The 23281-nt window shown below is 28.7% G+C and overlaps 1 protein-coding gene and 1 long non-coding RNA gene across 4 annotated transcripts in view; one reads left to right on the top strand and one right to left on the bottom strand.

Moving 5' to 3' along the window:
* Nucleotides 1-22763, top strand: part of LOC136975085 (uncharacterized) — a 46864-nt gene extending 24101 nt beyond the window's left edge. The window contains exon 2 of one of the 2 annotated variants that reach the window (XM_067270085.1): nt 22654-22763. The gene's annotated coding sequence lies outside the window, so the exon portion shown is untranslated. Of the gene's footprint in view, nt 1-3319; nt 3398-22653 lie in introns of those variants that run through there. The other variant, XM_067270086.1, reaches the window with a different exon arrangement.
* LOC136975088 (uncharacterized) lies at nt 3741-21780 on the bottom strand. Of its 2 annotated transcripts, none has more exons than XR_010880742.1 (3): nt 21764-21780; nt 21535-21618; nt 3741-4096 (listed from the first exon to the last, which is right to left on the bottom strand). It is a non-coding gene; the product is annotated as an uncharacterized lncRNA (long non-coding RNA). The 2 variants fall into 2 exon arrangements; XR_010880743.1 differs by lacking the exons at nt 21535-21618; nt 21764-21780 and adding exons at nt 5199-5396; nt 5596-5854.
* Nucleotides 22764-23281: the final 518 nt, after the last annotated feature.

Here is a 23281-nt window from a genome sequence, read left to right as displayed (position 1 = left end):
GTAAGTAATATTTTTACTTAAAATTATTTGAAATGTTTGTTAATATAATTTGCAAATAATAATTATACGTCGTAAATGGTACAAAATTTACAGCTTCCTAATTTACCGTAAGCATTAAGGACTTTAAAGACTGATGAAAGAGTCCTAATTAAATGAAGATCTCGCTAATTTACAATTTTTTAATTTAAAATTATAATGACTAATGAACGTAAAGAATCGAGAAATGTGCCAAAGACACGATTATTATTTTAACAAGTCGAAATAATTCTATTGATTTATTTCTTTTATGTTTACGTAAAGAACAGTTCGTCGAAATAAAAGCGAAATCCTTACTGGAGAGAAATTGAAATGTGTCAATTATATATTCTTTTATTCGTTGATTATTTTTCCCGTGTTTAAGAATAATTGTCAGATAAAAAAACTATTTGGTTAGGAAAAGGATTCATGCTATTTAGTCATATTTATGCCTGGGAGTTCGCGACGGAGCCACGCCTTTGAAGGGTGGTGTCTTTTTGTTGAAAATTCTAGAGTTATTATCTTCTAGATTGCTGTTGATTGAAATTTCTCCCACGCTAATCTCTCTTCTTTCCATCTATCAATACTGCTGACGCACAGACTCCATCTAAATAATTCATTAATCGGGAGTTAGAGCCTTGGATGAGAACCAGTCCAATGCTCTTATGCAAATCAGTCAAACAGACGAAACTGATTAGCTGTTAAATATCTGACGGAAACTGAATTGGCTCCATATATTATTGAATATCTCGTAGAAATTCAATTGTATAATATTAAGCAAATTAAACGATCTTTTAATCATTTAATATAGAATTATATGCGAATGCGATAAATTGGACGAGAATTGAATTATTCACTAATAAGAAATCTCTAGTTTCTTTTTTAGTTATAAATATTATTCACGAAAATTGAAACTGTTTCTGTTTTATTAAATATTGTCTGAAATTTATTCACATAATCGTCATTATAAAATTATTACTATTAGCTAGATTCATCTAAAAGAGTTATAAGTTTGATACGGATAAGATGAAAGATGCATTTTATGCTTCATATTTAAATATGTAGGCTTTTTATTGTAGTAAATGCACTGAAATTTGTTATAATAAATATTCTAAATGAAATTCTGCTGTGTAATCTCTATCCATAAAATGATTATTATTATTTATGGAATATATCAGGCACGTTCGCGGCATTTTTAAAAGGGTGGGGTTTTAAAAACACGTTATTTTTTCGTAGCGTAGTTTATTAATCTCTACAGTATAGATACGAGTATATAGAGTAGAGTAACAATACAGTAGATTAAGAACGAATGCAAAATAAGTTATTTTTTCTTTTTCTTAAATGGGTCTTTCTGTCTTGTGGGTCATAAGAAAGCCTTTCCATCAAGCCAATCGTGAGTTCACTAGGCCCACAATGAAGAACGTGGCCCAACTTATTTGGAATAGATTACGTCCAAAAAATACCTGAGATTTTTTCGACCCGATCGGATTCGTTTTCGGGTTCTCCCAGCGTGGTGACTAACACCTTAACAACTCGGCCATCCTGCCTTCTATAAATATAAATTACATACAATTTACTGTTTTATTAACATATTCTTCTCATATGAGGGGGATCAAACTTCTAAAACTTCCCGTTTGCATATAGACCTGTTCAAAACGCAACCTTAAAAAACCGGAAACCTGCTTATACGGGACAAATTCTTCGAAAGTGGCGAGTTTTTGTATTTAAAAACCTGTTCAAAAAGGTAACGGGCCAAACCAGAAATAGTATTCGGTGCTACGCGAGTCCGGTTTACACAGGTTTCACCGTACTGTATATATTTTAAAGATGTTACGAGGCTGTGTGTCTGGGTGTACGTATGCATGCAGTATAAGAATTAATGTATTGTGGCACATTTGTCTTATTCGGGTACAACTTTCTTTCTTTTTAAGAAAGTAATTGAATAACTCGGTGTTTACGATAAACTTTATAAAATATTGCAAATTGCAATCGTAGAAAATCGAAAATACTAATAAAATTTCTTATTTTGCGACGATTTACACTCGATTGTTTATAGAAAAGGACTATTGCTTCTGCAGTTGTGACTAAGTCATCGTTCTCTTTCTCTCCCTTTATCGCTGAAAATATCGCCTTTCAATATCCATTTTCCGAGTATGTGACACGAATTGTTTGTTTTCATTTCGGTTCAATGAAATTTCGACATAAAGACTAACTGGGCTTAGAATGATGACATCTCTTTCTTCTTGTGTAGTAGCCTTTGTTCTTTGTATGTATGTCAATTGTTTAATCAGAAACGAGTAATCACTAAATGGACAGAACTGCTCCGAAGCTCTCTCTCTCTCATAACTTAATTTACATCGAATAATGTAACATACCGCATACGGACAAGACAGACAATTCCGAGTGTAGATTTCGATTCTAATTTGTTAAAAGCAATTGTAACTATTTGAAATTTTAATTATTAGAAAAATGAGAATTTATAGTGTTTCCATCGTTACATTCAAATTCATGCAACTCATAAGCATAAATATTTTAACGATTATATTTACGCATGATGTCTTTTTAAATTAAAAATTTTTTTTATTAATTATAAGCAATATACTAAATTTTATGTCGAGATCTTAGGCGTGATCCAATGAAACTTTTCGCTTTAATAAGAATATTTTTATATTAAATTTACCACTAAATGTTAAGCTAATTATATTTTCCGTCATTCTCTTATCATTAACTTTTTTTAAGAATCTTTCTAATTGAAAATTTCTGGAAACGTAATTGTCATTTAAAACAAGACGAAGTAAGATATGTTTAATTAATTCGTATTTGTTTCTATAAACAGTTGAATGACCTCATATTGGTAAAATTGTATAAAGTAATTAAAGATGAAAATTTCGTACAAAAGGTTTAAATAGTTTGCTTGTTCGAGCATCTCCTTTAGACAGTACTCTGGCACATTACATTTACAAGGCGATGGCCACACGACAGCTGGCGACATAATGCTAAGAGATAGCACAGATGTTGGCAAACAAAGATCTAGTCCGAGCATGATTCGAATCCACTCCTTAATTCTAATCGCATCCCAATATACTTCCCTGTTTAATCATTAATTCATGATGCTATGATATTGAATATTTCAAACAAAAAAATTTTATTCGAGGTCTTTTCATTTCTGAATGAAATTCTTTAAGTTAAAAAAAAAGTGGAATAATTTTTCATATATATATATATATATATATTTATATATTACCTAATATACTTAAGTTATTTTTCCATTCCGAGTTTTTTTTCTTTTCTTTTTTTTTATTAGATTTAAATTCCAAGACTAAAATAAATTTGAAGAAGAAGAAGAAAGGGGGAAAAAATGTAAAGAGAATGTCGAGAGAAGTTTTTATTAAGAAAAGCAGCAAGTTCAAAAATTATTTAAATTAAATTCTCATTAAAACAAAAATTTTCCATTTAATTGTTTTCGTTTTTTGTGACGTTCATCGCTGATTTCTTAATGACGATCCGTAAAGGTAGATTTATTGCAGCCGGTTAGTGTTATATTTTATAGAAATAATTACATTTTTTTTTCTTCTTTTTGTCCCGTTATCCCTTATAATATTTTATTTTTATGTAGTTTGGATCTCGTTTATCATTTCTGCTTAGTCGTCCTTGGTCTTGATATTGAGAATAACACGATTCAAAAACCTATTGTGCTTTTTCGTTGGCAAAATTAAATGAAAAAAAAAGGGTTGTATTTTTTTTATTATTTTTTTTTCATTTTTCTTTAGTTTCCTAGCGACACACGAGAGAAGATCGAGAGCCTTCGCGGTCCAATTGTTGCGGATTAAATTAAAAAGAGACCATACATAATTAACAATTTTTCAGGATGAGTGATGTCTTCGACACTTATTTGTACAAATGTCTGCAACTTGTGGATAAGAATGCATCAGCTTTGATTGATCTGAAGATACCGCCATTATGACGATGCATTTCTTCTCTCTCTTTTTTATGTTTCTAAATATCGATGGCGATAATGGCTTCTGATACTATCCAAATGGGGTTTATCTAACATCTTTAAATTATCCTGGACTCTTGTAACCTGAAAAGAAAATGAAATAAGCAAAATATATTTATATATAAATCATTAATCGCTGGTAAGAATCGTAGTGAAAAGTATCTGGACGAAAAGTAATCAGGAGTGAAAGCCGATATTTGCAATAAATGAATATTATTCTGAAGGCAATCTTCTACTCGAATCCTTCGATGGCAATGCCAAAAGGACAATATTTATTTAATGGCATTGGCTTTGAGTCGCCGGCAGTTTATTCTAATGCTATAGTTTGCATTCTGTCCGTTTTTGGACGGAATCTTCCCGATAATAAGTTTTAGCTTTAATGATCTCCTGTCGTTATCGTATTCACTGTTTGCGTGTTTGTTCACACGAAACTAAACATGGAATTGCCCATCAAAATTTACAGGTTCAATAATAACCCTATCATCTACGTTTGCAGAAATCTCCGAATCTTTACAGTAATTGTATTCTTTCATTTCCTGCTTTCATTCTATGTGTATTTAGGATAATGTTTTTAATTGAAATCGCGGTTTTACTGTTTCTGCAAATGCTGCTAAAAGAATTTAAAGCTGCATCCGCAGTAAACAAGAAAATTATTTTCTCGTTAATAATTTCAACTAATTAATTACATTTATCTCTCTATTTTAATTCAATTTCTTTTCTCAATTTCAGAATTATGTTAGCTTTACATTACCTGTAAATTTAATTTAAATCGAAATATTTATGTATGCACATATAATTTGAAATGGGATTTTTTACCATAGCTCTAATAATAATAATAATAGGCTTGTATTAATGAAATTTTTTTAAATGCTTAATAGTTATACGTTTAATTTATATGTAACGAACTTATAAGTAAAAAAAAAATGTATTCATTCAACAAATAATAAGTTCGTGATGCCATTGTTCTATTTACAAATTAAATATGCAATAACAAATATGTATATTAACCATATAGGTGTATAACATTTGTTTCGTGACACCTGCCCACATGACAGTATTCTCGAAGCCTACACGTAAAATATATACATGTATATACAGAAATCGTTTAATTCCTAAATCGAATGAAAAAAATAAATCCCATTACAATAGCTTTACCATTATTTTTCTTTATTTGTAATGTGCATACCATTCTTTTAGTAAGACAGCGGTTGAAATTCGTTCAGACTTGTAAATATATTTGAGTATGCACCGGTTTACTCTCTTTGAATTTCAATTTTTGCTTTGCCAAATGTTTTGGTTTTTACGCAATTTTGATTTTTCTGAGTCATGTTTATTTGCTAGAATCCTCTGCTTTGTTCGAAAAATAGGTTTGTAGAGCAACGCACTAAATATAACAAGAAAACGAAATTAATATTTCCTTTGGTAAATACGTAAAAGGGTTAAATTTAATTTAGAGCCAGAAGCGAGATAAATAAATTTGTGTAATTCATTAATATTTATTTCATTTCTTATCGCGGACGGAATTGAGATTTAATAATTAAAGATGAATTGGAATGAATTCGTTTAGCAAAATAGAAATTTACCTCTTCCAATCTTCCTGTCCCGGTCTAACTGGACAGAGAAAGTTGTAGTCTTCCTCTTTATAAATTTCAACAATTTACTTCGCTAAATTTCTCGTGGGAATTCTACAAGTTGCGCGAGGTCACGCAAAGGTTACAATGTGTAGAAACCACTGCTTTTCGAAAACTAAGCCTGTCACTACTACTTCCAGATCGTGACAGAAAAACTAAAACACATTAAAAGTTTTTTGAGATTAAACTTAATCTGATTATTTTAACTTCTCTTCTTATAGAGCACCGTCTAAGTTCTACGCCTTATCAAAATATTCAATTAATATAAATGCATTTTTAAATACACCAAGTTTTACTTTTATATAAATTCTTCCCTCGTCTACGTCTCTGTACTTTTACTGAATACATTAATAATTTATTTCCAATGATAAATAAATAAATACGAGGTATATATATATATATATATATATATATATTGAAATTATTCTCATACTTTACAAGTTTTTTCTTTTACATTTTATGGTTATATTTTAATAATAATATGTGCAGAAGCTGAAGTAATGTTATGAGTAATGACGACTGACAAAACATTTCTTTGAACAAATATTTGCACGATTGTTTTTTTCGACGGGACAATTTTTTCTTCAAATAACGAAAATAGTCGATTTATTCTTAAGGATTATTATAATTTCTGAAATAACTTTTTCATCTGTGAAATTTTGCAGATGCAGAAAATATTGCTGAAATTGTATTTTTATAACTTTCTCATTTACTGAATGAATTGGTGAATAATGGAAGAGGAATTTCTTATATTTAATTTTCTTAATTATTATATAACAAAGTGAAGGAAACAGCGATTGAGCATTCTGTCAACTCTACAAGTAACAAAAATATTGTAGATATGTTCGTACAACATAACGAGTGCGGAGCAAGATAAATCATTCTATTCTTTTTATGCGTAAGCGATATCGAAAACTCGGTTGCAGTCTCTTTTGAATCCAAAATAATATCCAGACAGAGGAAGTATAAAAAATCCCGTTATTAAATACAACAATAATTATAAATAATAATTAATACGTCAGTATTTCAAAATAATTATTTCTTAAATTATTCAAATACATTTTGTTAAACTTAAGTCGCTAATTGTAAAAATCCAACAACGAGTTGCTTAACTTTCCCGGAAACATTTAAGATTTTGATGGCGCCATCTGTTATGATATTTTTTTTAAAAAAAACTTTTTTATATTTTTAATTATTATAAAATGACAAGAAGCTTAATTTTGAGCGTAGGGATAGTTTTTATAAAAAATTGTAAATGATAATAACGAGTAAAATTATCATTAAGTTCGACCCTACTCGAGATACGATACACGACCCCCGTTTATCTTTGATTTTTAACCACCAAAATTTAATAATATCAATTCCACTAATAAACAAACCTTTCTGCAAAATTTCACAAAATTTTCGACAAAAAAGCACAGCAGTTATTAAGCTTCAAACTGGGTGAACAAAATCGTGCCCCCCACACACATACAGATAAAAATCTCCCAATTTTTTTTGTATTTTTCGACGTTTCAAGGTCATCTCAGTCCAAAAATTAAAAATTTTGGTGTCATTTTTGACCGATAGCCATACTTTCCTTCTGTTATATACAAAAGAGCGGGAAAAATAAAAATAATGATTTTTTTTTTACTTAAAAATACCTAAATATTGTAAAAATTTCATAAGTATTATAGCATTAAATCGAATTTTTGCAAATTAGGCATAATACTAAAGCTATTTAAAGAAAAAATAAATAATATTTTATTATCTACTGCTCTTGATTTACATTGCAAAACATTATGTAATGCGGAATACATTATAATAAAAAAATCCATTTTGCATTAAAGCTCTGACCATTGTGAACGAAATATTAAAATAATATTGCAAAACAATAATTCCATTTTTGGTTTATGTATACTCGGTTATACCGACTCTAATTAGTTATATAAATATTGAAGCTTGGTATACAAATGCCTTCTATCTTATATAAAAGAAATAAAAACAAATAATACATGTAGTGCGTGCGGACAAATGTAAGGCACGCAATTCATAATACGTACATAATACATTAGATATTGACAATTCAAACTTGCCGTATAAAAATTTATATATATATATATATATATATTTATGCATTACATATATTTCTTTATAATTATATTTATTCAAATAATAATACTCTATTTTTAAATAAAAGTTTATAAACTATACAAAGAGAAAAATAAAGGTTATCGAAATAAACATTACATTCTATTAAAAGAACTAACCATTATAAAAACCTGCGAAACATCGGTAGAAGTACTAAACATGTGTATTGCATATTTTTGTAGGTCAGGAAGAGAAAAGGAAAAGCCAAAACATCTGCCATTTATTATTATATATCTTTTAAGGAAGCAAATAAATAAAAAATTGGGCCTACAAAAAAGATATATACAGTAAGCAACAATTGGAATTAATTGACTGTACTGTATTTAATTGTAGTACATACATTAATTTTACAAGAATATAATCGAAAGAGTTAATTATTTATTTTTATAAAACTTATATTATAAATAATTAATTTTCTATTTGATTTCTTGACACGAAGCGGCAGCACGCAATGGGTTATGAGGCCTTAAGTTTGTGCAAATGGTACAAACCTTGATTTACCCTGACCCAAAATAGTCCTAAATCGAAAAACGGATACACGTGGGAAAAAAAATAATAACGTTGTAGATTTATTCCTTAAAAAATTATGAGTCCAATCGAATTGTCACCTCACGACAATGGAAGGCTGTCGTATCTCGTAGATATCCCCCAAATAATTAATATCATCTATTTAACTTTAATTTATATTCTTTATTATATACTTTCCTATTGTTACTATATTATATATTTATTATTATTATTTTAATATTTAAATAAAAACAATTGATGTTAAAAATGTAGTATATTTTTATAAAAATTAAGTATTATTTTAAAAATATCTTTTTAATTTTAGGAAACTTGTAGAGTTATGCATAATTATAATACAGTTTATATATGAATTTATTCAATTATCTATTAAATTACGTACGGAATATTAAACAGAAGATGGTTTGTTTGGATAAGGCAACGCGATCCACCAAAACTCGTGCCTCCCGGGTGGACTTTATATCAGAAAGTATAGTAAACTGGACCTTATTTAGGTGTACGTGAAGAAAATCCGGGAAACTGCACGCGGCCAGCCCGTCGGTCGAACGCGAACTCGGGACCAGACTACGTGTTTACTGTTATGTGTTACCACTCGGTCACTGATGGGCTTAAATTGATGATAATCCTACATTTTTATTTAGTATCGGAATTTTTAAAACGGTAACGTACGTGTCCGACCTCTGTTTTATTTATTACGGACGGGAACTGACCCGTAATAGTGTCTGGTATAGGTGAGAGAGATGGAAAATCATCTCCGACTCGAATTCATTAGATTTAAACTCTAATTCCTGCCGGCGACGAATAGTTTGCCTTTAGTTAAACAAAAATTTTAATCTACTCTAGAAGTGTATCTAAATGATACATAATAATTATGATAATGCTTCTTTAAAGCAAATAATAGTTTTAATATTTAGTTTGTCTTATATTTTATTGTAGGACCAAAAGTATTCAATTTTGACATAAAAATACAGTATACATATATTGCTAAACTATAATAAATCTAATATTTATTGAATATTTATACCTTAAAATACTTTTCTAAAAGTACTGATTGATAAAAATAGAATATTTAAAAATAAGTTGCCGTTTTTATTATAAGAATAAAAATTAAATAAGCGAATAAGGCAACAAACATAGAATAATAAACACGTTGTATCTATTTATAATTATGCAGGATGTAATTCGATACTCAAACCACGAATAAATGGATTTATTTTAATTTTATCTGCGATAAGAAATGTTAAATTAATTTTCTAAGAGACTCGATTATCGGAACTGTTGAATTACCATTTTTGGAGCATCGTTTTCATCGAATAACCAAAGTATCTGTTTCGTATTTGTTGGCATTAAATTTCGGATATTAAATGGGGGCTTATTTCTCGATGGTTTACTTAAGACTAGTGGTTTATTGAATTTATTCGTCCAACAAATCCACCGACATTTCTGCCTACCTAATATGCAATGTTTGAATTTTCCGTATTAAAACCCGACAAATCCATCTATTCTATTGGAGTTTGTGAGCGCCTACATGCTCCTGCCTACACTCAAGACGTGCTTATGATTCCGTGAAGTTATTTTTGTCGTGATGTAAAGAAAAAAAATATATCTCGAATCATGTAAATTCCCGTGATATATTGGACCTTGGACAAATATTATGAGATACTTCTTTAAAGTATAAACAGTTCTTTGGTAAATATTTGTATTTATGAAATTTTAGTTTATCTCTTATCGTAAATCATTTTAAAGTGTATTTTATGTTGTTTTATTTTTCACCTTTTATTTATGAAAGATTTGCCCATATCATTCTTCGCCGCCTTCGTTAAATAATCGCTCTATTATTATTAACGATAAGACTACGAGCAGAACTTTATCATCCGAATTCATGTTGAATATTGATGTTGTGTTGAGAAGAGAATAGTGTAGTGTAAATGGATGTAGAGTACAAGTTGGATTTGTTGGATGAACGAGTAAGCTAACTGATGTACGATGAAGTAATTCGACTCTTCATATGAGACTAATGAAAACTATAAATTGTGCGATGTATATACGTTATATCCGGGATATTCTACTTGTATTTAAAATAATGTATATAGACATACACATTTAAAAACTTTACATACGGGCCTATTGTTAAACATTATTAACAAACAGCGAAATAATTTTATTTTTTGATTTTATGTAAGTCTATTCGCTGTCAAAATTCCGAGTTTAGATAAACAGAAATTGAAATATTCAATACATATTTAATTCATTTCGACTGCCGGTTTTTGGGCTGCAATTTAAAATTAATTCCCATTGTCGTCCGTCCGTCAGTCTGTCCTTCCTCCCTTAATTTCGAGACCAGATATGGAAAGCATAGGGGTAGGATGCCCCGATTAACTATATATAGATATGATCTTCCGGTCTAGATCGGGTCTTAATTCAAAAATTTTTCCCTGAATGGAGTTACATAGACGACTGGCATGACTCTATTGTTATCAGGAAAAGCATGATGTACAAGTGCTAGAAACTATTAATTTGAGATGGAGAACATACATTTTAAATTGAATAAATTAAGAATATGATTAAAAATTGTAATAATTAAAAATAATTTCTCGTTTATATTTAGTAAAAAGTTATTAATGATATCGAAATTCTTATTTTTCAAGTAAAATTTATAGGAAAAATTGTCAAATACTTCTAAGAGTAACGAGTCGATACCAATTTTGTAATAACAGGAAAAAAATCAGGAGTACGAGTATATTTGCTATAAAATTAAAACATACGGAAGATATTCAGTGTTGGAATTGAAATACAATACTATTAACCTACAAATATAAAAAAGATAGAACGACTATTGGATTTTGAAAGCCAATGTTTGTATTTTTTTTTTTTTTAATTTTATTTTGTAAGGTATTTTTCTCACGAATTAGTTTCTAGCATGAACTTTTTATGATGTTTTGGAATTTATTTGTCAAATAAGGCTAGCTCACTGTTAAAATTGATGGGATTGAGAAATATAGGAAACTAACAGCAATAAAAAAATTATGTGAAAATGATACTTGGAAATTTTAACTTTGACATTATTTTGTCAATGTTTCGTTATCGTTTACACTTAATTTATATTAAAACTTTTTGACATTTCGTAATTAATTTAACATTTTCTGTCTCTATATTAATGACTTTACCAAGAATATTTTTTTATTTTCAATTATAACAGATAGTCAACGATAAAATTAGTTATTTGACTTTAAATGATTGCAACCCCATTACGAGCCAATAATAACAGTCCGAGTTAATTTGAACTCATTTATTTTATAATCAATTCATAAAAGAAACCCCCTTAATGCTTAATTATTTGATAGACAGGTTATTATTATGCATCCTTTCAATGTAAATAGGAAAATAATTTGATATTCAGTTATACATTAAAAAAAGGATTATGATAAATTAACGCTATAATTTAATTCTTCTGTATAAAATATTTATTTATTTGATTAAAATATATTTAATATTCCGTTCTCATCCCATATTTCGTTTATAAATTATTTTAAATTATACAAATTGAAACTTTTTAATACTATAAAGGCCTAACACCTGTAATTTAATCTGGCATTAATTTTTTATAAATTATTTATATTATAATACCGAAAGTTATATAATTATATTCATAATATTTTCTACCGATGCATCTTCATCATAGTCAATAATGTTAATAACAATCATTTTAAATCAAATGTAGTAATAGGTTCTACATTATACTATAATAATTGTTTAACGAGCCACATTAGAAATTATCGATTCATTTTAAGTTAGTATATTCTAATTTACATCATTATTATTCTTATTCTTTTTATATTTTATAATTGACTTGTTATATATTTAAAAAAACACAAAAGAATACAAAAAATATATTGATGTAAAGAATTTTGAAGGATGTTTTTCAAGACTCTAGTGTATTTTTTCACGAATATAATGATAATGTTTGCAGAGATTTCCCTTCTTTTTCCTCTATTTTTTCTTTCGTTGATTGTCTAAGATAGAAATAATTTTATTACAATAACTTATAAAATAGTAACTGAAGTTTTAATAATAGTTCGATAAATATTTCTAAAAAAGTTAGTCTAAATTAGTATAATTTTATTCGTAACCAGTCGAAATTACTTTGTTATAAAAATAAATAAACCTAAATTAAATTTTTAATAAATATTAAATGAATAAACGTACTTTTTTTAAATTTAGAAACGAATTTATAATGTATTTTATTTATTTTTTTAACTATTCGGTAGACGTTTATTATTGCCTATTAAACGATTGTTACATTTAATGTGTGTATATGTAAATATATGTTTTAATCAATTTACTTGAAGTTTAAATCGTAATTTAAATGATTATTCATTAATTAATTACAATAAAATTACATTAAAAAGCACTGATAATTAAGAAGGATATTCGATTAATTTTACTTGCTTTTATAGAATATAATTAATCATGCGTAATGATGACATAATAAGTTTTCTCTGCATTTTCTTTATTTCCAAATAACTTATATAAATTCGTATAGAAATACTTCTAAGCAAATCAAATTTCTATTATAATCTTCATCATTTTCTATATCTTCTCTGCAATGAGGATCTTTATTCGTTTTAGCAAAAATTTTTCGTAATTTTCTACTAAGTTCGTAATTATTATCATTATTATTATTATTGAATATAATGTTACACTCGATAGATGTAATGTACAAAACGCAATGTGCCGGTGAAATGTGATAATACGTTGGTATCAAGTTATCATAATAAAGTTGTCATTATAGATAATTGGCGAAGAAATTAAGAACTCGACAGTTCGGCAATTGGGAAATTCAGAAGCTTATCCTTGCTTTATTCGACCACATTTCATACCGAAGTGTAATACCAAAAGTGTTAATTATTGCACGATATAAACAGAAAAATGCATTATTTTTCACTAATTATTGCAATTAAAGAACTGAGTTGTGTTCGTAATATTCAAGCGGAAATGGAACGACATCCTTGGAGTAGAGAGCACAAGTTAATTTGGTAAATTTGAGATATCTTTCTCAGTAGATAAAACACGGTATATCAAAATATAATACGAGATGTACTAAGACATATTGTAAGATGTATCAATACATAATCGATGCAATTTTTTATCTTATTTTTAATTTATTTAATTTAAAATATATGATCTGGATCTCAAATTAGTAGTATCTTTCCCTTGTATGTCTTACTTCTCCTGACGACAACAGAGTCATGCTGGCCATCTATGTAATTCCATTCAGTGGAGAATGTTTAAATTAAAATTACGTGACGTCCGTCCTATATCGGAAGTTTAATCATACTTAATCTGGACCTCCTATCCCTGAGCATTCCACATCTGGTCTCAACTTTCATCTATCTGAGACCATTTTCGAAATTATGGAAGGACAGACGGACAAACAAACAGAGAGACGATAGTGGGAATTTATAGGTCTACAATTTTTCCAAGTTGCAACCCGATTCGTCAACATTATGAAAAAAAGAACAATATTAATCGACTATTAAACAATAATAATCAAACATAACTGAAAACACTTCACACGCAACTTTGATTAAAAAGGAAAGTGTACTTTTATACAATAATACTAGACTGCATGATTATAATTAATAAAAATTATCGTTAAAGTACAGTTCATTAAACTCTATTGCTTCATTCATCCAATTCCCTTCTCATACAATTCTAATGAAGAAAAATTCGTGGACGAACATTTAGATGGGATGAAATTATTGAGGAAGTGAAGACCTTTCTCCGAAAACTACCCGAAGAGTTTTTACTAATAAGGAAGAATTCGCTTCGAAAGGGGAAAGTCATATAAGAAAAACTAAGACATATTGTAAGATGTGCAACTATTCATAAGCCAGATAAGACTTATTTTCGATCATTTTTAGCCAAAAAATATTGAACAAAATTCTTATACGTGGATAGAAAATACTTCAAAAAAAAAAAAAAAAAAAAATGTTAACAGTTATACGAGACACAACACGCTTTTAATGGAAACAGACTGACTGTAACGAGATAAAAAAAACGTTTCTTCATAATTTCAGAATCAAAGAATCCTTACTTGTTCGCCATCATTGTCAACACATGCCTGGAATCTTCTCCAGGTGGTCTCTGCAGCTCGCGGGCATATTTTTTGTGTTAACATTTTTTAAAAAGCATCTTGCAATCATCAAATCGCAACCGCAATCATCTAATATGCGTTTTTATATCAGTAAAGTATAATTCGAAAAAATTTTATAACATATTTAATGTTTATTTCTAGTAATGCGGAATGTGATATACAGTATTATATCAGTTTTTGCGTACGCCTACATGAAATTGGCTCTATTTAGTCTATTTCATTTACGTGTGTGTGTATATATATTGTATGTACTATAGATAGTAACGTCACATACTAGCGAAGTTATAAATAAATGACGATCATTTGATTGTCAACAGCGCCAAAATTTCACATAGATGGATAAATTTTTGAACTGTATTTACAAAAGAATAATAAAATACAATAAATAATCTCAATTACTTGAAAATGTTAACGAATTTTCAGTAGCAAACATACTGTATGTCGTATTAAAAATCATTTATAATTTTGCATGCTCCATACAAATATCGAATAAGATAAAGTAAATTGTTTTCTTTAAATTCAACGCCACCTCAAATTAGTAGTGCTCCTGCACTTCACACTTTCCTGCTAGCAGTAGTCACGCCGGTCATCTATCTAACTCCTTTCGGGGGAACATTTTTGAATTGAAATAACGTTACTTCCAGTGCAAAACGGAAGTTTATATGTAGTTAATCGAGCCTCCTGTCTCTAAGGTTTCCGTATCTGGCCTCGTCTTTCATCTATCTAACTCCGTTCTCGAGATTAAGGAAACACAGACAAACATGCGGACGAACGACAGTGAAAATTTATAGGTTTACAAGTTTTTCAAATTGCATCCCAATTAAACCAAAATGCTGATACTTATAATAGTTTTTCTTGATACGAATTTTGTCCAGGAACGAATCTTTAGAGTTTCGTTCGTGTTTTTATCCATAATTTGATAATATTTGGGCAGAGAAAAGTTTATTTATAGAAAAATCAAGACGAATTCATTGTTTTACTATCAAATATTACAATGTTTCTTTCATTTCTAACAATTAAGTTTTTAAAAAATAATTGTTGTTTGGCTTTGGTAATTGTCTTAACGATGCACTTATAATATAATCTTATTGAATCCGTAGAGATTATAATCACAAAATATCCTCTTCTTACTCTTCAACAATCAAATGACACGCTTCCTTTTAATGGCTTTAAAGTAATTTGTAGAAGAAAGGCTTACGAAACAATTTTTTGAAGTGTTTCTTTTCGAAATAGAAATTAATAACACAAACGTATAATACAGTATACGTTATGCATTCGTGTTCTTTATGTGTACATGTATTCGTGTATCTATGTATGTAAACAATATATGTGCATTATAATCACAGCAATAGTCTACGAATTCTGCCGTTTGATCAAGATTCTTGACGAAATTCGTTCTGAATCCTAATTATTTTTATGAATGATTTATGATAGGTTTCATTGTCATCTTTACATAATCTAGTCCAGGGATCCCCAAACTTCAAGAATTTCTCAATATTTTATCGGCCCTCTCTACTTTACTATTACAACAAGCGATTATTTATTATGACATCGTCACAATGCTGGGATGTAATTTTTAATCGTATATTTAATTTATTTAATTTTAAATATATGCTCTCCACCTCAAATTAGTAATGGCTTGCCCCTGTACATCATACTTTTCCTTTAACAAATAGAGTCGTGCCAGTAATCTATCTAACACCTTTCAGGGGAAATTTTTTGAATTTAAATAACGTAACTTCTGGTTTGCATCGGAAGTTTTTATATAGTTAATCGGGGCCACTTGCCCTAAGCTTTCCATATCTGGTCTCGACTTTTATCTGTCTAACTCCGTTCCGAGATTAAGGAAAGACGGACAGACGAACGGACGACAGTGAGAATTTATAGGTCTAGTTTTTTTTCCAAATTGCAGCCCAATTATAATAGGTCAAGAAAACAAAAGACGTGATTTTTAGATTATTTATTTTAGTGTTTATTATTTATAATACATATACCTAATATATTTATAAGTAATCAGATACATTATAATAAAGCTCTTATTAATTTAGTAAAATTGATTGACATTGTCAATGTGACGTGTGCTTGCTGAATCTTGGCAAAATTAGCAGTGTTGGATTCAAGATTAGTAAGCTTCAGCTTTAAATCTCCACATAGTTCTATATCTAACCCATTTCCCTGTTTTGTTAAGGTGGAATTAACACGGCCGAAACCAGTTATTTATTATATTGGTTAAATTTACCTATGGTATACAAAATGGTGGCTCGTTTCTTCCAGCAAACAGAAGAATGGAAACAGTGGAGACGCACGTTCTAACCTATTCTAATAAATTACCATAATTATTACCAACCAAATTATTAGAATAGGTTAGGTTAGGTTAGAACGTGCGTCCCCACTGTTTTCCTTCTTCTGTTTGCTGAAATCAGAGACAAGCCGCCATTTTGTATACCATAGGTAAATCTAACCATTATATTAATAATTTTTAATTTTTTTCCGTCGACCCCCGAGTCCGAATCGACCCCTCAACGTTATATCGACCTATCTATATTGACAACTTTGGAGTTCCCTGCTCTAGTCCAACGAGGATTAGAAGCGGTACTCGTAATGAACAAACAGAATGGCGAATCCATATTATATATTTGTCTCACTAAAAAAAATCTAAATCCAATTTTTTTTCATTGCCAGAAATTATAGCCAGTAGGATTTTCTGCGTAAGCTCTTCTGTCTTGATAAATCTAGACTCGAATTTGTTCCGGATTTCTGTGATATTTCATGATTAACTTCGAGTCGTCACTTTGTTCTTCATTTCTTATCCTTCTCGGCTCCTTTGTGAATCAGGTAACCGCAACGGACAAAGTCGAGACTAATTATATCACTTATAATATAAAAATAAAATTGGCTAATTTTTCTAAGGTCAAATATTAGGTTCTAATATTTAACAATAGGGATTTATTACCCGTATTGGTCGATTTCATTGCAGGTTAGATTCATCTATAACAGTGAGTGTGTGTGCCAAAGTATGCATTTTAAACTAAAAAAAAAAAACATTATGCATGCCATAACAGTACGGTACATTATAAAGTACATATAAAGTAAAAATTAAACGAAATGTACAAGTGTTGTGTACCAGATTTATCCCAAGTGTCATAGGTTAGACCTATAATGTGAGAAACTGCGAAAACAACATAAGAAATTGAAAGTTCTACGAATTTTAATTCAGAAAATAATAATAATAAAAAATAACTCTCTACTCGTTTCCGGAAAACTAATATCAAATAATAAAATTCCACGCCATATTCAATATATTAACAATCATAAATCAATCTTAACATTAGTCGTGTGACATTTGAAGCAAATTTAAGTTCCGCCTGCAGAAGGTGGGGGGGGATGACGAAAAACATTTAATAGATTTATATAAAAAATATCGTATTATTTGCAAATCTATCAAAATAATATACTCGATTTTTTTCGGAGTTGCGGAAATGTTAGTAATCGTTTCTATTGTCTGATAATTTATACTTTCGGAATAACAAGCGAATGTAATCAGATTGTTACTTAATTAGACTTATAAAATAGATAAAATATATTTTAAAGTAAATAAAAATACAAATATGTAACCTAATTTATTTGAATAGCGGAAATATTAGTAAAGAAATGTATTAGACGTAAAAATAAATGAATATACAAAATATAAAGTTATAAATTTAATTTTTGGCTTTCGAAAAATATAAATAGAATTAAAAATATGAAATTTCATCAATATAATTAAATTTATTAATCATTATGAAAGCTATTCTTATACTTTTAGCATAAATTCAATGCATAGATGTAGTTTCAGAGAAACATATATTCAATGGGTATAAAAATGTGCGGTTATAAAGAGGGTTTTTTTCTGTTTTTAACCGAAACTAGTGATGGCTTTTGTTGTAAACAAACTATTTTCGAAATGCATTGCCTACAGAAATAAATCAAGCGCAATAAAAGTAATATTTTTTAAAGCGGATTCGTTCAGTTTCGTGTGTTTCCGAAAAGAATAAAGTGATAAAAGCAAAAAACAGGTGATATGTCCGAGGACACGCTGAAAAATTGAACCGTAAATTCCATCTGTTTATTACAGATTTGTCCTTATCTTAATCTTGTTTTATAAAAAGTAAACCGAGCTGGTACTTTGCTAAATTCTATAAAATAATCTATCGATTAGGATCAATCGTTAATAACTCTCTATATTCGACTTAATTGATAGTGAAGAGTTTTCAAAATAGAATACATCTGCATTTAAATCTATGATTAAGGTCTTCCGAGACTTTATCCCAGAGCTTCGTTAATGACGATGCTATTTATATAAAATGATATATTTAGAAACGGTATATGAAAATTAAAATAATAGATATTTAGTGGTTAAATTAACTTTCTAGGTTTATTTTCTTTTATATTAAAGAAGAAAGAACAACAAAAATAAAATTCGCGATAACATTTCATTCGGGGTGAAGAGGCGATATAAGATATAAGTATTGAATTTGAGCGATGATGAATCAGCACGGTGTAGAAAACTAAAATGTGTTTACTATGTTCGTTTTTATTAAAGAAAATAACAAAAAATTCCCCAAGTTTTAGTCACCGAATCAAGAAGATACGCTGAAAATTTTACAGACTTTAATTAGAACTAAAGTGCCCAATTTTCAAACTAATAACCCAAACAGAATGGTAATTATTCTTGTAAGCATTGCTTGTATTAATTTCTTTTTACGTTTAGGGATTTATAGATAAAAGAGTGACGACGTGTCGATTAGATATAAAAAAAGTGAAATAAATCTGAATATTTACGCCATTTTTTATACCCCCGAAAGTTTGATAAGAAGCCTCGAAATTGCAATCCCATAATTCTTCAACGTATGTTGTATTGATGATAGTTACCTCCCTTTTTCAAATCAATTATTGATATATTCTTCTCTACGTAATTTATTTAACTATAAAATATTCTTTCCGAATTTATATTTAAGACAAACGTCGAACTCAACATAAATTCGGTATCGTGTCTAGACAGTTTAGGAAGTTCGATTTAGAATTTTCGTACATTGAAAGCTTTCTAATCTATATTGATTTTGATAAGATGATAATTTGAATATGTGTTTAATATATTTTATCTATGGTTGTATCGGGTGCATGTATCAGATTTCAATTCTGTAGCATTGATGTATAAAAGTAGGTATTGTTGACTAGAAATTTTAGGAATCGATAAATGGATCCGTTCCAATCATCTTTATCATAGTAGATAAATTAGAACGTCGTGATTACAATCTCGGTGTAGCTTTGTAAAAAACCAAGGTTGAGGAAACCAGAGAATGTTTAACTTATTTGTAGAAAAAATTGGGCAAAGAAAAGAATGGCAAAATGAGTACTCTAAAGAGAAAAGGAAGGTTATGTCTGAACTTGGAAGATCTTTAGCTCATTATACTGAATCTTCCAAGGAAAGAAATCAATAAGAAAAGGAACCAGCTAAACACGATTAAGGTGTCACAATTGCTAAAATGATTGGACTTTCCATCCTGGAAGCAAAGTTTTTGATATGTCAAGGGATTTCTTTCTAAAGTAGACGGGAAAGTCATGACACAACGAGAAATTGAAAAGAACATAACAAAAATAAGCATTAATTCTCAGAAAAATGAAATCCAAATATATGTGTTCAGTCATTAACATGATTTTAAGGTGGTCTTGATTTTAAATTTGTTTTTTAACATTAATTAAGCGTAACGCTTAATTATTCTAAGTTTTATTCGTTACTGAAATTAATAGAAAACAGTCATTTTTAAATTGGAATATTTAAAAAAGTCGCCAAATACCGAAAAAAACTGATATTTATATATTTAAAAATTTACGATAAGCTCTGCTAAGTTGCTTTTAGACCGATGATTAAATTAATGATTAAATTAGTACTTGAGAATTGGTAAAAACTAAATTCCCAAGTACTAATTTAAGCTTAACTGATAATTGTTTTAATTCGGTTTACAATTTTAACAATTTAACTATTTATAGTTACACATTCCTTAAAGGAAAAGCTTTATCAGCTCCTTCAAAATCTAACATAGAAAAATATCACTTACTTTAAAAAGATTGTTTAAATTATTAGAAAATAATCTCCTTTAGAAAAAAAACCTTATATCTTGTAAAATTATATCAAACTAATTTAATTTGCAGGCGTATAATAATCTAACGTTACAGCATAGACTTAATATGATTTAATTGGGTCATAATGAGAAAAATTAGAAAAGTTATTTTCAGTATAAAAAAACAATAATTTAGAATTTCTATATTACATTTAAAAAATAAAAAAATTAAAATATAGGTTTTGATTTTAGTAGTTTCTTGCTCCTGTACATCATACTTTTCCTATTAACAATAGAGTCATGCCGGTCATCTAACTCAGTTTTGGAAAAAGTTTTTGAATTGAAATAACGTGACTTTTGATCAGACAGGAAGTTCGTATATAATTAATCGGGACCACTTGCCCTAAGCTTTCCATATTTGGTCTCGACTTTCATCTATCTAACTCCGTTCCGAGATTGAGGAAGGACGGATAGACAGTAAGACGGATGAAAGTGAGAATTTATAGGTCTGCAATTTGAAAATTGCAGCCCAATATAGAAAGACTTTTTAAAAGAAAAGTTATTTGTGTTTTTGTTATATTTTATTTATGTATTTTTTTAACTTTTGGTTAAGGAAGGACACGTTGCCTCTCTGCCTTTTTGAATACTCTACGCAATTACATACTAAACACTTTTCTTTATTACATTAATAATAAAGGATTTTTTTCAATGTATTTAGGTTTTTAATTCAAAACTATTATTTTATATTAATTTCCAGTAGTCAGTTTATATCCGGTCGGATTAATTGTTTTTATTTATTTTACTTTCGTCCATTAAATTCTAAGGAATACATCTTCATTTAGGCATTGAATTAATTAAAGTGCCGATTTTTTTCTTTATAAAAAAAAGCAAAACTTGCCAAATTTATATTTATAAATGTGAAATTCTTTTCTGGATTCAATCAACATAAAAGTGACTAAAAGCGAGAATAATACTCACACCTGTCATTCAAATATCCCGAGAGAGAGGATCGGTTGACAGCCATTCTTCCTTTGGGTCTTTTATCACATACGTGTGTCTTCTCTAAAAGAACCAGCTGAATTAATTAACAAAACTTTAAATTGACAAGTAAAAAGATAGCTACCGTCTTCGACAAAGTTTATCCGCAGATAAGAACTAACACACGGTCTATTATAAGTATAACAAAGTATAACATAAGTATAATTACGTATAACTTCTTTGTGTAAATGCCTAAAAGGTCTGCTTGTGACTAATTAAAAATATGTTGTTACACGTATTTCTCTTGTTTTTCCACATCGAATCGAATCTAGAATATTCATTTTGAATTCCTTCTCTAAGAATACAGTTGAAATTTTATATATTAATATTTAAATAAAATATATCTTTAAATACTTGACATCATTAATCAAGTATTGTTTTACTTTAACGTTCTGCTGCTAAACAAAAATTCCTGTTTTATGATTAAGACCGTTTATAAAGTATCAAATTATGATAATTTCTATTCTAAAAATAATCTATTCTAATAATAAAAATGCTATATAAACGTATAGTTCAAACGTGCACTGATATATATTCTAATTATCGTAATTAGAATATATATTTTTATAACAAAATCACGGCTTTAATTCTTTATCAAAGCAAGCACCACTCTACATCTAAAAAGCTAATTTACTGGTTTTTTTACTGTATAAATTTAGCTTTCTTTTGATAAATAAGTAAGCGACGTGTTTAACTATTAAATAAATAAATAAATAAAAGTCGGTGAGATGTATTATAAAATATACAGACCAAAATGGCAGAAGTTGGTGACGAATCGCTATTGCACGTAACATTGGAAACGTGTCGTCAACATATTAGGACATTAAATCTGTTTTTACCGAACCGAAACACATTAAATTGTTATATTTTATTTATTCCCAAGTATACGAATAACCGTAAATCGTTACGGTGCATGAACCTCGTTTGTATAAAGAGAACATCAAAGAAATAGTTTAGAAGGGACCGAGTCAAAAATATCAAATCGATAGAAAATTAAAAGACATTTTTGACATCGATCAAGGCTCTAACATTCCTGTTTTATTTTTCTTTCTTTTGCAGATCACGTGAGGCCAAGCGACCCCAAGAATACTTAAAAAGGTGGAGGAAGAAGTCGTAATATTCACGTGTGTTTTGTATGATGAATGTTAATAAAAAAGACATATGTTGTACTTGATGTATTATTATTGTACTAAAATATATATATATTGATACGAAGAAAATTTAATTTAATATTAGTAAATCGGTTAAAGTTAATAAAAGTTAATTTTATTGTATAAAACATTTTCGTTCGTGGTATTGTAACTTATCCTGGATAGACGTGGAAAGAGAGATGCTGACACTACTACTAAGTCTACAATCTTATCGTTAAAGTTTGATCTGATTCCCGGATATCCTTGGCTCGATTCCTATCGGATCTTCTGCTCCAAAGTGGCGTTTCTCTTTGATTCATTGTTAAACTATTCTATAGAGATTAAGCGCATGTTAATAAAATAACAATTTAATAGTAACTTGATCTTAGTTTTTAAAATTTTATAAAACAAAAACTTAAAGTGGATTTAATAATATATATATATATATCTTTTTTTGTTTAAGTTAATGATATATTATGTTACGAAACTTTTAAACTGATTTATGAATAGAATTATTCTCGTATAATTGACTTTAATAATTGATCCTAACTACAATT

The sequence above is a fragment of the Centruroides vittatus genome, unplaced genomic scaffold (genome assembly GCF_030686945.1).
Source record: "Centruroides vittatus isolate TY-2023 unplaced genomic scaffold, ASM3068694v2 contig_364, whole genome shotgun sequence".
In the NCBI taxonomy this organism is placed as follows: domain Eukaryota; kingdom Metazoa; phylum Arthropoda; class Arachnida; order Scorpiones; family Buthidae; genus Centruroides; species Centruroides vittatus.
This window is presented reverse-complemented; position numbering and strand designations above follow the sequence as displayed.